The sequence below is a fragment of the Felis catus genome, chromosome B1 (assembly GCF_018350175.1).
Source record: "Felis catus isolate Fca126 chromosome B1, F.catus_Fca126_mat1.0, whole genome shotgun sequence".
Classification (NCBI taxonomy): domain Eukaryota; kingdom Metazoa; phylum Chordata; class Mammalia; order Carnivora; family Felidae; genus Felis; species Felis catus.
The window spans coordinates 47,822,543-47,839,190 of NC_058371.1; the positions used below are offsets into that span (position 1 = coordinate 47,822,543).

A 16,648-nucleotide genomic window follows, 5' to 3' on the forward strand; every position below is an offset into this window, starting at 1 on the left:
GCAGAGATCAGCTCCTATTTCAAGATCCCTTTCTCTGTCAGCACCCCATTTTGCTATAATCTATTCCCTACTTCTCAGGCGACTTCACTGTTCTAGGCCTGCTCATGCCAGTGGTATACCACACAAGTTTTAAAAACTTCCCAACCCTGTCTTCTAAAAAAGTCTACTTTTCTACTTTCCATTCTCAGTTCAGTGTTCAATGAACAAAACCAGTACATAAACTAATTCCTCCTACATTTCAGTTGGGGCCCTTCTGAAGTCAATGTGTTAAACAAAGAGGAAGAGTCAAATAATGGGGTTTTTAGGCATTAATGGCTAATGAAGGATATGTGTTGATGTTTTTTGATGTCCCTTAAAACATACCACAAAACACCCCATGTAACTGCAACTTTACATTATGTATAGCATTTTACTATATAAAAGTGCTTTCACATATATGTGTGTTAGGTAAACAAATGAGTTATTTCCTAATATGTACTTATCGCTAAGAGAATAAAAAGGAGGCTTCAGAAGATTATGACTTCCCCATGTTTTTACAAGTACTTAGAATAAAAAGACTTATATTCTGGTTCTGTTTCATCCTGGTCCCATGTGATTAACACCAATATTCCTGCCTCTCTGCCAAGAAGGTACTAGGTATATCCAGGTTATGGTAATAAGATAATTTTTAAAAACACCAGTCAATTGGGGCGCCTGGGTGGCTCAGTAGGTTGGGAGTCTGACTTCGGCTCAGGTCATGATCTCACAGTCCATGAGTTCAAGCCCCGTGTCAGGCTCTGTGCTGACAGCTCAGAGCCTGGAGCCTGCTTCAGATTCTGTGTCTCCCTCTCTCTCTTCCCCTTCCCTGTTCATGCTCTGTCTCTCTCGGTCTCAAAAATAAATAAAAACATTAAAAATTAAAAAAAAAGCACCAGTCAATTCATTCTTAGGGGCTAATTACAGACAAGGTGTAAAGTTAAAGCATCATATTCATCTATCCTGTAAAGCTCATGTTTTGGAGGTCTGATATCATCACATAAAAATCTGAAATTCAAACAAAACTGTAGTGAATTGTGCCTCAAAATAGGAGGGTTCTAATTTCTTGTCTGATTCTTCCTCTCTGCCTTATTTAGGATCAGACATTGTCCCTCAAAAAGCTGAGTATCTTTGAATGTCTCTACATTTACATATAACATTTCTCTGTTGCCTGATAAGGCTTTTATGACATAGAATAACCTGTACTATTTTCTTTTTTTAAAAAACCTGTACTATTTTTAATGTCACTCATTTAAAATATCCCGATAGTGCTCTGGGTTCCCCACATTTTGTAATACAGAGTCTGCATAACCTTCTATTTCTACTGGTAGATGCTGTGCATTGGAAATAAAGACAAAGATTTAGAGTAATATCTTAGGAAAGAGTAGCTCTGGAATACTTAGAAACACTGGCCAAATTGGTAGAATGACTAAATAAATTTCAAAACAAGTCTTCCAGTTTAAGTAATTAGGAAATAACCAATATCATACTTCTTACTTCACCACAAGGAACGATACATTTGGAGACAATATATAAGGCAATTCCTTTCAGACAATGGAAAACAGACAGTGCAGGAATGTAATACTTGAGATAAGGAAAATATATAAAATGAGCTCTAAATTCACCAGACTTTCTGCCTGGAGCCAACATCCAAATCATAATACAAGGAAGTGGAATACAAGAGAGAGCAGCAGTCTTGACAGTCAGGAGAAAGACGTGAAAGTCCAGAATTTCTGAGAAAATTGTTATCTGGGTCTCAGGGCACCAGAGACGAAGGAGCTGCATAGATAAGGAGCCCTATAAATCTAGAAAGAACTTCCCTTATGCTTTTGGCCAAGTACAAAGTTGTACATATGCAATAAATGTTCTGCAAGATCTCTGGGGAACAGCTAGTGGGGACCTGTGAACCAAACAGAGATCCTAGGAGTTGAACAATACTGGCAGACATTGGAGTTGTGACTAGCCACAGTGGAAAGGCCTCACTGAACACACTCACCCATTGGTTGAGATGCTGGTCTCTAGAAAAGCCATTGGAGGAGGTAGGCTACTCCAGACCTACTCCAGCAAAACCTAAAACCAAACTCCGACCAGAAGAGGCTGAGGTTGACAATCAGATTCTCAACAATGTAACATTCTCAATGTCTATCCCCAGGTAAAAATCTATTAGATATAAGAAGGAACAAGATGATATGACTCTGAATCAGGGGGAAAGAAAGTTAACATAGACAATTACATAGATATTACACAAATGTTGATATGGTCATATCAAGACTTTAAAAGAGCCATCACAAATATCCCGAATGACTTAAAGGAAAAGGTGGACATAATGAGTTAACAAATAAGGAATTATAAGAGAGAAATGGAAACTATATTAAAAAAAGGAAATTCTAAAGGTGAAAGTTCAATACTTGTAGTGAAATGAGTGTAACAGCAAATTAGACATTAGATATAGAAAATATCACTAAGTTTAAATATAGGTCAGATAAAACTATTTAAATTAAAATACATAGGGATAAAACAAACATACAAACACATACAATAAAAACAAAATGTCACTTGCCAGTGCAACAGTAATGAGTGGTCCAGTGATATTTGTAATCCCAGAAGGAGAAAAGAAAGAAAATAAGGGCTTTTTTATTTTTATTTTTTAAAAAATATAAGTTATTGTCAAATCGGTTTCCATACAACACCCTGTGCTCATCCCTACTCATCCCATGGAGTGCCCGTCTCCATGAATAAGGGCTTTTTAAAAAAGCATTTGAAGAAATAATAGCCAAAAAATTTCTCAAATCTGATGATGATTATCAACGGATAAATCCGATAAACTCAAGAAAAACAATCTAGATAAAGACAAAGAAAGCCTAAGAGCATCATAGTCAAATTGCTAAAATCCAAATTTAAAGAGAAAATCTTGAAAGCAGTCACTACCTACAATGGAATAATAATAACTACTAACTTCTCATCAGAAATAAAGTAAGCCAGAATAAGATGGAAGGGACTATTAAGAATTTGATGGCAAATAAATATTTGTCTATCTAGAATACTATATTCATCAGAAAAACATCCTTCAAAAATGAAGGCAAAACAAAGACATTTATCAATTAACAAAAACTGAGACAATTTGTCACCAGTAGAGTTGCGATACAAGAACTGTGGAATGTAAAGAAACTTTTTTCAAACTGAAAGAATTGCAAATAATTTATATAGATACTCTAATATCCAGGAAGTGGAGCTTTACTATTCTTTCCCAAGTTTGAGCTATGCCAAGTGACTTTCCTTCAAAGAGTAAAGGGGGGAAAGTATCTTTACAGGGAGAAAACGGGCAAACACTCTCTGGGCCAGGTGAAAGTTCACATCATCAGTGAGGAGTCACCCTGGTAACATGTAGACCTAATACGATGTGATGGCTGTGGCACTTCACCTCCGTAGTCTTCCTTCCAAAACCCCATAACCCCAATATAAATATAAGGAAACATCCACTAAATCCAAATTAACAAACATTCCATAAAACAGCCCATCATTACTCCTCAAAACTGTCATAGACCAGACAAAATTAAGAAGACATGATGGCTAAGTGCAAAGTCATAACCTGGCTGGGATCTTAGGGCAGAAAAATGACATTAGGGAAAAACTAGTGGAACCAGAATGCAGTGTAAAATTCAGTTAATAGTAGCATACCAGTGTTGATTGCTTTTTCATGACAAATTTATCATAGTAAGTTAGCAATAGGGGAAACTAGGTGGCAAGTATACTAAACTTCACAGCACTATGTTTGCAACGTTTCTGTAGATATAAACTTATTCTATATTAAAATTTCTTGTTTATTTATTTTGAGGGAGAGACAAAGACAGAGAATCCCAAGTAGACTCCGCACTGATAGATGCAGGGCTCGACCCCATAAACCATGAGATCATGACCTAAGCCAAAACCAAGAACCAGATGCTCAGTTGACTGGGCCACCCCAGAACCCCTAAAATTAAAAACATTTTAAACAGACAGAGAGAGAGAGAGACAGAGAGAGTAGAGACCTGCTTCTTGCCCTGATACTAATTATAGGAGATGTGGGTAAGAGAAGAACTCCTTGGCCGTGATTAAGAGATTATGGATAAAATGGGACTTAACGGGCACGTAGATTTGGAATTTGGTTTGCTTTCTATCAATTAGCAGGATCATCTCCTTTTTGCTTTAATAAGTTTCCACTTTCAACCACTTCCTGGACTCCTCTCTGCCTAACCAAGGATCATAACTCTTATTAGCCAACTCTGCCCCATACACAGAAGCAGTACTGAGTTTTCAAATCAAGTTGCTGGAAGGAGTGTGGAAGGGAGTGTAGAGGAACTCTATCCTACCACTGATATGCCTGTGTATGTATGTGCACATACACACAAACCTGTACAGGACAGGTACTGATGGAAGAACATTCTATAGCACTGATATATCAAGGTACAAATGTTCTCCCAGGTGCCAAGATTCCCACCCCACCGCTACCAGCATTCCCTAATAGGAAAATGTACCTGAGAACACGGCAATTTTCCCACCTCTTAGCGGTCACGGGTGCTTTATGGAGTGACAGAAACTTATGAGGGTATGGAACTAGTAGAATGTGATCATATAATGAGCATCCAAACTTTTTTCAATGGACTATTACTTGGTTTTACCCTTTTGTCATTCATAACCTCTTAGCTCCTCCCATAACTTACCTTTTCCCTTAAAATAATCAAAATTCTCTATTTCCAGAATATTCTTAATGATCGAGGTGTTAGCTTCTGTAGCACTCAGGATCCTAGGTGAAGGCCAGAACGGCTCATTCAGATGCCCTGCATGAGAGACAGCATTTTCAAGTCACATCTGACTCTTTAACCAGGTCCTTACCATGCACTGTCTTTGGAGGCAGTGTCAGAGAGTAGTGACAAGTTTGGGCTCTAGGAAAAATGAGGGTTCAAATCTCTTCTCCACCACTTACAAACTATGTGACCATGGACAAATAACATGATATCTCTGTGTCCTGATATTTGTATGTGTAAGATACAGAAAATAACTTCTATCTACCTGACATAGATGTTTTGAGATTCTGAATTTATACATAAAAAAGTATTTATAATCTACAAAAATGTAAAGTTTTGGTAGTCCAGGGGGCACAAATATTATGATGATAATAATAAATACCATCTGATTGGGCAGAGCATTACCATTGTCATTTGACAGATAATATAATGATTCTTGTCCCAGCTTACTATTTAGAATGCATATGACCCTGCCCCATTTAGACAGAATATTTGCTCTGAAAGGGCATTTCATACTATATAGTTCCTTCTCCTATTGAAATAAATACAAATGATGTAGGAAACATGTAGCTATAGAAGGGATATTTCCCCCCTACATTTCTTCCAAATTGCTTCTCACTTACGCTAAGACCTAATTTCCTTATCGGTGTTGCTACTTAAGTATATGTTTTTTAAATGTTTATTCATTTTGAGAGAGAGAGAGCATGAGCATGTGAGCAGGGGAGGGGCAAAAAGAACGAGAGACAGAATCCCAAGCAGGCTCCGTGCAGTCAGTGCAGAGCCGGACGTGAGGCTTGAACTCAGGAACAGTGAGATATGACCTGAGCTGAAATTAAGAGTCTGACACTTAACCAACTGAGCCTCCCAGGTGCCCCACTGCTTAAGTATATAGATTCTGACTCCCTTCTGGTGTCTACTGAGATACAGCTCAAACAGATAAAGAGAAATGCAAAACTGATTCCCAAAAGTGAAATCAGCGTGACATTCATAGTAGTGAAAAGAAAGCTGGTGGGAGAAAAGGAGAGAAAATAAACATGGCTGAGGCAAAGATACAACGAATCCTCCCCAATCAGCCCTGCCTCGGTGAATTCTGTTTGGTGCATGGATAGATGCATGGGAATAGAAGTATGGAGAGGGTGTTTAATAAACATACATAAACTCATATACAAATAAACTTCAAACTTACATTATGCAAAATGGCTGTTTGTATATTTAATCTTCTGCAACGGGGAACTGGAGAAGTAAAGGGCTATATTTTGCAGTATGACTCAAAACAAAAAGAAACGATGGCTAGATAGTTAGCCCAGGGATTTGCGGAAATTCTGTTTTCTGTGATTATTAATGCTGTGGTTGGTTTCTACCATACAATGGTTTACGATTATTTTAATTATCTATGCAGTTCCCCAGATATTTTGGAAAGGCTTCACACATAAATGGATATATCTGCCATTTTAGCCTTTATTACTGTCCCTGGAAACAATGACAGACTTGATTCACAAGGTCACCCAACATTCTCCTACCATTCTTTCTGTAACTTAAGATATCCCATAAGTTTAATGTCTTTCATTCCATCTCATCGAAGGTATGAATGATATTTGCTGGGTCACAGAGATGATGTCCCTATTATATGTTCTCATCAGATCATTGACACCATAAACTGTAATGGCTTCTTCAGAGCTAATAACGTATCTGGCATCATCCTGTATTGGGGAAGTCCTTAATCCTGTAAATGGTTGATAATAACTTACATTTACCCAGAGCATTTTCATCTCCATCTTAAAGTGATAAATGCACAGAAAGTGTGAGTCCACCCATTGCTGCATTGACAGGCATCTCTGAAACGGAATGCTGCATAGCTACTGCTCTGTCAAAGGGCCAGAGATGAACATCGTATTTAATATGAGCTGAGTTGGAAATCTGGCCTCACTTTTAAGTGAGGATTAAAACAGCTCACTGCAACCAATAGTTCTCTATTTGTATAAGGTAAAAAGTTACTGAGTTTGGAATAGGTCAAGGCAAAGAGTTTAGAATGCCAGCAATGAAGCACAAGTGTGCAGAATTTTGTCGGGGGCTTGTACCATTGGTGTTTGAACACAATAATGCCCATTCTGTGAGCTGCAGTCATGAAACATGGAGACATTCACCTGGATGAATAAATAAGAAAGGACAATGATTATTATTTTTTTAACCTTAGCATGGAGTCTTCTGTGTTATGTGGTTGAAAGTATATTGATTTCAATGTATCCTAGCAATCACTCCACATGAACTATGCATAGCTAAAATGTGCAGTTTTAAATTAAGCTGTGGTAGTGATTCTTCTCCCCTCTGTGAACACAGAAAAAACAAACATCAGGCCTCTAGTTAAAGTCAAACAAACATAAATACACATTGAGTTTTCTAAACACATATTACAACTAAACACGGGAACAGTGATCTTCTGACCCAAACCCTGGACTTGGAAGCAGAAGACTTCATTTTGAGACTGCGCCCTGTGTGATTTGGACACAATTTTGGGCCTGGATATTCTCGTATTAAAAGTGGAGACAGGGCACCTGGGTGGTTCAGTTGGTAAGCGTCTGATGTCAGCTCAGGTCATGGTCTCACAGTTGGTGAGTTCAAGCCCCATAATGGATGAGCTCGTGCCCCACTTTGGGTAAAAACATGAGCCCCAGGTGAGCCCTGCTTCTCTTCCTCCCCCCTCTGCCCCCTCACTCACTTGCACCCTCTCTGTCTCTTAAAAAAAAATGAAGACAGCAAATACCTAACTCAGATTATTATATGAAGGATCAAATGAACTAATGTACATAAAATATCTTTGGAAAAATGAAGACACCATACAAACAGGAGGGATTACCAATGGATTCTTTCTTGACCTACCCTCAGATCACTAATCTATATGACCTTTAAATACTGGAAATAAACTGAAATAGAATTATAAATATGCCTAGGTGAATTATTTCTGAATTATCAGAAAAAAAATTTTCCTTGAATATGCTATTTAATGGTGGGGTCCTTTAATATTTATACCTTCATTCTTGAAAAATTAAATGACTGACATATATCATATAACATTTTAGAGCTAAAATACATGAGACCTCTTGACCTTTAAAAGATTTATAATAATGCTAATGAGACGGTATCAAATATATAATGGTCTATTATAAAACTATTTGGTCTATCTTCATGTCTGTTTCATCAAGCAGATTTTGATGGAAAAGGGGTCAGGATCAAGGGTATTATTCTGATTAACAATTTAAGAAGGTACTTAAAGATTTATTATTTAGAAAGTTCTAGGACAAAATTGTATAAACAATGGAAATTTCCAACATTAAGAACTTCCAGTATATTGAGCTTCCACCCACCTACTTAATTGCATTTCTTTTCATAACCCTTTTATGCTGAAGACTCTCCCTCCATCTAACATAACTTAATGGGGTTATATCCCGAGGAGCAAAAGCAGCTGAAGCACTAACTTCATTAGTTGCTTGACTCCACCTGTCAGAAATTCTGGCTCCAGACCAATTCAAGGTAAATTTATACTAGGAAAGAAGGTTACAAATAAGGTTGTAAATGTATATGCTTAGAGAACAGGCTGGTGGCTAAAACTCTTTTATATGAAAATGTGATAATGCATGATTGTTTTGAGGGCTTAAGTGGTCTTAAATTCTTAATCAACTATATATCCGATATCTGTATCTATGCATATCAACAAGGAGATTCAAAGATTTTTCAAAGTGTAATCGAAAGACTCAGTATCTTACAAAGTGAAATCAAATTTTCACTGCATACTGACTATAATAGACAATATGAAGTGTTCCAGAGTTTCTCATTTTTCTGTTCTGATGGCCTCTTAATGAGTACATTTTTTAAAATAAATTCTCAGATTCCTTTACTTTCTTGGAATTCTTTTTTAGTAAATTACTTATTTGGGGAACAATGCTGACTTATTCCCAAAGATCCTAAATCCTTTTCTCCTGAAAGCGTAATGCAGAATTTTAAAATTCTGCAACCAAAAAATCTCACAGGTTGTACAAATAAAAAGAATAATGTGTCTTTCACTTTTGATAGTATCCCCTCTTATTTAATAAAATGGGTAATCATAAAGATAAAAGAAATGAAATAAATTTATTGGACAAGGTAATTAACTTCTCTGTATTTCCATTTCCTCCTCTGTAAGGATTGTTAATATTAAGAATATCAGTAAGGGCTGTATGGGTATGGGAGGAATAAAACTTCCTTCATAACATAGTTGTGAAGATTAAGTAAGATACTATACATAAAGCCCTTAGAATAGTGCCTGGCAAAGCAAATGTTGCTTAGGAAACATTGCATTTAATGTGTCCCAATTCAACCCTCCTCTTTTATACCTGAATTTTGAAACAATGGAGAATAAGACAAAGAATTCATGGATTAGGGCCAAATCATCTGTATTACTTATAAAGGCAAAGTTGGAAGATTTAACTTACATCTGTAGGCAGTGAGCTTTTAAAAAAAAAAAAAATTAATGTTTATTTATTTTTGAGAGACAGAGATCTAGAGCAGGAGAAGGGCAGGGAGAGAGGGAGACACAGAATCCAAAGCAGGCTCCAGGCTCTGAGCTGTCAGCACAGAGCCCAAGACGGGGCTAGAACACAAGAACTGTCAGATCATGACCTGAGCCAAAGTAGGACGCTCAGCAGACTGAGCCACCCAGGAGCTCCAGCAGTGAGCTTTCGAATACATGAGTTCCAGGCATCACTGAATCTGTAAGACGTGTGGTAATCAGGAGCACAACGTGTACCCTCTGTGGGCAGGTTTGCTCCCAAAAAGAAGGGGAGAGAAATGGCCAGGGATATTGTATCAGCAGGCTAGGCCAAGTTTATTTCCAGCCCACACACATTTCTAGTTTAGGCAGCCTTAGGGGTATGCTACAGGTGCAACTCACTCCCAGACCCAAGCTGATGGAGTAGCCAATATCTGGACCACTGGTAATATCTGTGGCGATGGTGAGGAGGGCTTGGTGAAGCCCACTGCTTGTTAAACTTGTTAGTGGAAGTGACTAACTTCCCACATTAGATTCAGAAAAACAAGCCATATGGTCAAATGAAACCTATGTAAGTAGGGAAATTTAGTCCTGCTACGTTCAGGGAATGAAAAGAGCAGCAGCATATTTGTGAACAGCCCCCAAAAACTTGTAGTTTGCTCCTGCCACCAAATATTTGGTTCACTATCCTTTATACACAAAAGTAGACTCACTTCTTTCCCTAGGGAGGCAACCCAAAGTCCCTATTAGTCAAAGAATCAGTCAAGTCTAGGATCTGTGGGTGGAATGGAAGTTTCTGCATCAAAGGATGAGGTGAGAAACATTTGTATTGGTCCAGATAGGACTCTTCTTGCTCCAGACACCTATGAAGTACAAAGATAAGTTATTTCCCCACAGCCTCATGTCCTCCACCTGTATATACACCATACAACAATGAAACATAACAGGACAGCCTAGCATTGCCATTCAGAAAAGGGTAAACTCAAGGATAGAAGACATTCTGTATCACTGGTTCACAGTGATTCTAAGCGGATGCTAGATGGGCCCATTTTCCTGATGGAGGTAATGTTCCTTGATTATACTTTAACTCTGATTCCTGGAAAAGACCTCACGATCCAGAAATCTCTATGGCAATTGGCTCTACCTTTTGGAAAGATCTTCTTTATTATTCTCCTTGACCACATCTGAAGAGAACATTGGAGAACATTCCCTCTTGAGATGCAGAGCTTCTTTTTCAGCTTACTTCCTGCTCACGGGAGGTTAGGGTTTCAAGGATATTTTTTTATAAGTCTCAAAGAGTCAGAAATTATTTTAGTATTGTTTCATAGTTTACCAGACTGTACAATTCTCAAAACAAAGATATTTTTTTCTATTTGATTCTAGGCAGATCCACACACCAATAGTCAAGATTGCAGTTTTGTTTTGTTTTGTTTTGTTTTCCCAAAGGCATGCCTCTCTGTCTGGACTTACCAATAAGTACTTGGAGCTTATCAAGTTCTATGGTCAGAACCACATCTTCAACCTCAATTCCCTGAACCACATTGTCTAGCTGAAAGGATTTACTGGATGCTACATTAATCTATTTATTTTCAAGTTTTAACAAGTTGTGATGACTAAAATCCTTGATTTTTTCCTAACGGGGCTGAGTTTTCTCAGTCTTTCAGCTTTGCTACTCAAGGAGTTCCTATGACTTATAGTTTGCCTTTTGAAGAAAGAAGTAATGGCCCTTTCTAATCCTACATGGCCCTTCTGTATTTTCATGGTTTCTTGCAAACTAGCCCCTCTGTTCTGAGATTGTAGTACCTTTTCAAATGCAATAAACAGTAAGCAGCATGTGGTACTAATGTTCTTTTTTTCTAACCTCCTCCCTATGACCTATAAGCTCGCTGGATACATTATCTGCCTTTTGAGTTATTGCAGGCAATGCTTTTTACCAAATACTCTGCCACTGAATAAAATGGTTCACAATATTTCCAAACTTCAATATTAGGTGCCCCACTCTTCATTACCTGGGCTTTAATAAGGCAATGCTACGTAGTTTAGTTTTTGATGGGAACATTTCTAGGAACCAATTTCCACTTCAATTAAAATAGGCTGCGTGGTAGCCTAACAGCAAACCTTTCCAAGTTACAGAGGCTCTGGCAACATGACCATCAAGGGTTATTTGGGAGCTCTACCCAACATCATCCTCCTGGCTGCTGGAACAGGCTCTATCTAGTCCTTGTGGAAGAAGAAAGGAGTCAATAATAGCCGAAGCTCATTTGTGAAGAGAGATGCAACTCTATCATGTATCTGATAGGTAAGAATGGCCTTAATGACTTCATAGCTACTCGTGTCCAGGTTCTTCTTCTAACCTGTTGAAGGGATTATCTCTCTCCTCCATGTGAAGGAAGGAATGATGAACAAAGAGATGGATAGAGGTGTCCTAGTGGATAGTGCTGTCCTAATGGAGCACTTTCCATATGAAAGCACACCCCAAACCCGGGAAAGAAGTAGCATTCCCCCACTCCCTCTAAATAATTCACTATTTGTTCTTTTAACCCATTCATTTTAACCAAGAAGTTCATGATCAACTAAGATGTGGCTCTTCCTCTTTGGGAAGAGAGGGGGTCTGTCTATGAGAACGGGCCTGCTCCTGGTTTTATGAAGGTGTCCCCTATGCCCCCTCTGCCCCCCGCCCAGTTCCACCACAAAGCAAGTACAGATCCTTTGGGTACTTTCCTGATGCCACTGGTGTGCAGGGTCATTTTTTTCCCCCAAAGACTCAAAAATAATCTAACAAAAATATATTTGTTAGATTAACACCAGATTCAAACCTAAAAACTTAATTCATATCTTAATATTCCCAATTATGTCCAGTTGCATTGACCAATGAAGCCCATCCAAGATGAGACAATTATTTCAGGTGTCTTTCTTTTTCCATTCAGCATATTCACAAACTTTAATTTCTTCTCTGAGCACCATGGTTTTGTCAACCAAGTGACATATTGAGGGTGGACTCTGCCTAGTGACAGATTTATATATTATTAGTAAATAGCCATTTCCTCACTGTAAGTCTCAGGAACTTAACCTACAGGCATCGAACTTGAGACTCTGTAGACAAACCATTCGAATTCAAGTGGACTGTCCACAATATTCTCTTTGGCCCTTTAGACACAAGACCTAGTACCGCCTACTTAGGCCTGACTTTAAAATGCACAAAAGTTGAGAGAGTCTTGGCAGTTACCTCCCATCCATCCAACTCCTTGCTTCAACAACTATCAACATTTTTTTTCACCAATTCCCCACCACCCACTTCTGCTGCTACCGCTCGCTACTCTTGTTGCTTATTTGAAAATGCAAAACACCAAAGCATCTTGTCATTTCACTCATTGACACTTTATTTGGCATTAGCAATTTACAGCTAGAGCCTCACTAGAGTTCCGTAGAAATCACCTGCTTTACTGTTTAAAAGCAGCAAAAATTGCCCATCTGCCACAGTGAAAAGAAACCAGCAAAACTCTTTCCTGTGTGATTGAAAACTTGTGTGTCTGAGCCTGCCTACAGAGACCTCTGTGAATGGTGGACAAGAAAGTGGGGATCCCATTTCCTGCAAAACGTTGTGAGGCCAGGCTGCCCCACCCACAGCAGCCAGACTGCCTCAGCACACAGCTGAGTCTTTGCTGGTACGGTCAGGGGCCAGCTGGTTTGGGTAAGTCTCCCAAGGCCTGTTGCCTGGATTTGGGCTGAGATAATCACTCTTCAATCTTTGCTGATGCTCAGTCCTTTGCTAAGGCTGGCTCACTGTTCAGTAGGACCTAAACCTTTGCTAACACTGTCGCTCTTACTGAGGCCTGTACTTTCCCTGATGTCTGTGTGCCTTTATACACAAAGGGCAAGTCCTGCACATCACCTACTGAATATCCAATGTATTGTATTTTTAAAAATTATTTATTTATTTATTTATTTATTTATTTTTGAGCGAGAGAGAGAGAGAGAGAGAGAGAGAGAGAGAGAGGGAGAGAGCATGAGTGGGGGAGGTGCAGAGAGAGAAGGAGACAGAGGATCCGAAGCAGGTTCTGCACTGACAGTAGGTTCTGCACTGACTCAAACTCATACGTCATGAGATCATGACCTGAGCCAACGATGGACGCTCAACGACTGAGCCACTCAGGTGCCCCCCAATACATTTTAATAAAGCATTTCCAAACCTCAACCTACCTACTCTGGGTCTGCAAAAAACCTCAATTACTCCTCACATATTATGGTCTCCCACCTTTTCCTCATTCCCTCTTTTTCAAACTCATCAATCTATGTGGCAAATGTCGGGATTTTTCAGTGAGTTTGTGAAAGCATCCTGCTTGTCTACCTACGTTTGAAACTAGCTGGGAAAATGAAACAGAGTGAGGAAAGGGGATTAGGGCGAGGACAAAATCTTGCCCTTATTTACTGAAAAAGCTGAAATGGGAGAATGTTGGTCATACATACCATGCTGCCTAATGTTAAACCTGAAACTAGACACATTCACTCAATCTCAGGCATCTCCCCGCATTGAGGCAGATCCCTAGAGAATGTACAATAAGGAGGAACAGAAGACAGTGCATAATCTGTGTGAGCAAGGCTGCTTCTCAGAGGAAGGAAGTAGGAAGAGTCTGGCTATGCATTCCTCACTACTTTCCAAACACAATAAACTGATTAAGTTACTTCTCTTGGAGAGGAGTGAGGAGACAATGAGGAACCTTGAACGTTATAATATGAAGCTCCCTTCACATAGAAGAAAATTCCGGGAAGGAGAAGAAACTAATTCTGCTGTGGTTGTTTTATTTTACTGTAGATATAACCAGGCCTGACTATGGACAAACTTACATTTAAAAAAATAAAAATACGGGCGCCTGGGTGGCTCAGTCGGTTGAGTGTCCGACTTCGGCTCAGGTCACCATCTCACGGTCCGTGAGTTCAAGCCCCGTGTCGGACTCTGTGCTGATGGCTCAGAGCCTGGAGCCTGCTTCCGATTCTGTGTCTCCCTCTCTCTCTGCCCCTTCCCCGTTCATGCTCTGTCTCTCTCTGTCTCAAAAATAAATAAACGTTAAAAAAAAAATTAAAAAAAAAAATAAAAAAGGAAAATTTCTAGGTCGTGCAACACAGACACAGCACAATGAGGTTTCTGAATGTTCAGCAAAGATCTGGAAAAAAGATCTTGCACAACACTGGCAGAGCAAGACATTTCGGAGCTTGCTACCAGGATACTAGGCCTGGGGGACATGCCCGACTTGGTGGCAAATTTATTGTCGTACCTGATAGAAGTGTTGTCTGGGCATTCAGAGGTTTCTTCTGCAGAGGGGAGGATAAAAATAAAGATTATTTTTTGGAAGGTTTTTAAGGTATGGCAGATTCCTCCTGCCAAACAGGGCATGATAGTGGGTACACCCTGAGTAAATTCTCGTAAAGAATAGAAATTCCCATAATGCCTGAGAGTCCTATTTAGGTGTGTTCTTTGCTTATGCTGTTCTCATGTCTTTTGTATTGTATTGTGGTAGAATACACTTAAGATTTAGCATTTTAACCATTTTTTAATTTTAAATTTTTTAAGATTTACTTATTTTTGAGAGAGAGAGAGAGAGAAAGAGAGAGTTGGAGTATGAGCAAGGGAGAGGCAGAGAGAGAGGGAGACACAGAATCTGAAGCAGAGCTGTCAGCACAGAGCTTGACACGGGGCTCGAACTCATGGACAGTGAGATCATGACCTGAGCTGAAGTCAGATGCTTAACTGAATGAGCCACCCAGGCGCCCCTCATTTTATTTTTTTTAATTTACAAATAATGAAATTCACCCTGTCTTGGCATATAATTCCATGAGTTTTTAGACACGTGTAGATTTTGGTAATCATTACAACAGTGTACAGAGCATTTTCAATACCCCTAAGACCTCCTCATGCTGCCCTTGGTATTTAGAGCCTTCCCCCAAGACTTAACCTTTGGCAATCACTCATAAGTTCTCTTTTCTCTTAGGAAAAGAGAATAATCAGTGGACTTTCCCAATTATCAGTGGACTTACTTTTAATTAAAATACTTTTGTTTTACTAAAAGGGTGATACAGTTTATAAACTTTCACCAAAGAATCTACTATGCATATGGTTCAATAATGAATAGAATACATTGGTCAGATAAAAATCTAGTTTGTTTACTCCTATTTAAAAACCTATAATTATAGGATATTGGAATGGAAACCAGCTTGGGTAACTCTGATGGATAATTCTGAATATTTGGTTTTTAAATGGACTTTGAATTTCAAAGCAATTTCTCCCCAAAGTCTATTTTCAGTGCCCTTATTAGAGGGCAAAACCACAAGCATTTACGTTCAAAAGAAAGAATTTTGAATGTTTCAGGTTAGAAGGAAACTGTAAGGTGATATCTCTACTTTATTACTGATATATATATATTTTCTCTAATGCCTACATAAAATCATCAATTCGGGGATAAGTCTCAACTCTCAGTTATTTTTAAAATGATTCAAATTAAGTCTTCTTAAATCCATGCACATTGCCTTAAAATTAAACATTTTGCTCATGAATGAAAGAAGCAGAAGATGACACAAACAAATGGAAAGATACTCCATGTTCATAGAATGGAAGAGATAATATTATTAAATTGTCCATACTAACCAATGTAACGTATAGATTGAATGCAATCCCTATCAAAATACCAACAGCATTTTCCACAAAACTAGAACAAATAATACTCAAATTTATATAGTATCATAAAAGACCCCATATGGCCAAAGCAATCTTGTAAAAGAAAACCAAAGCTGGAAATATCAAAATTCCAAATTTCAGGGTATACCACAAAGCTGTAGTCATCAGAACATTGCGGTAATGGCACAAAAATTGACACACAGATCAACAGAACAGAGGCCTGAAATAAATTCATGCTTATATGGTCAATTAACCCACAACAGAGAAGGTAAAAATATACAAGGGGAAAAGACAGTCTCTTCAATAAATGGTGATAAGAAGACTGGACGTCTACATGCGAGAGAAAGGAACTCGACCACTTTCTTACACCGTTCACCAAAATAAGTTCAAAACCAACTAAAGACCTAAATGGGATACCTGGAACCTTAAATATCCTAGAAGAGAGTACAGGCAGTAATTTCTCTGACATGGGCCATAGCAACATTTTTCTAGATAAGTCTCCTGAGGCAAGAGAAAAAAAAGGAAAAACCAACTACTGTGACTACATCAAAATGAAAAGCTTTTGCACAACAAAAGAAACAATGAACAAAACAAAGAAGCAACCTACTGAATGGGAGAAGATATTTGCAAATGATATATCTGATAAAGGGTTAAAAT

General features: G+C 38.5%; 1 long non-coding RNA gene across 1 annotated transcript in view; it reads right to left on the bottom strand.

The window, feature by feature from the left end:
* Window positions 1-16,648, bottom strand: part of LOC123384856 — a 126,357-nt gene that overhangs the window by 25,810 nt on the left and 83,899 nt on the right. Inside the window, exon 3 of the long non-coding RNA XR_006596540.1 lies at window positions 4,716-4,832. This is a non-coding gene — a long non-coding RNA (uncharacterized LOC123384856). The remainder of the gene's footprint in view (window positions 1-4,715; window positions 4,833-16,648) is intronic.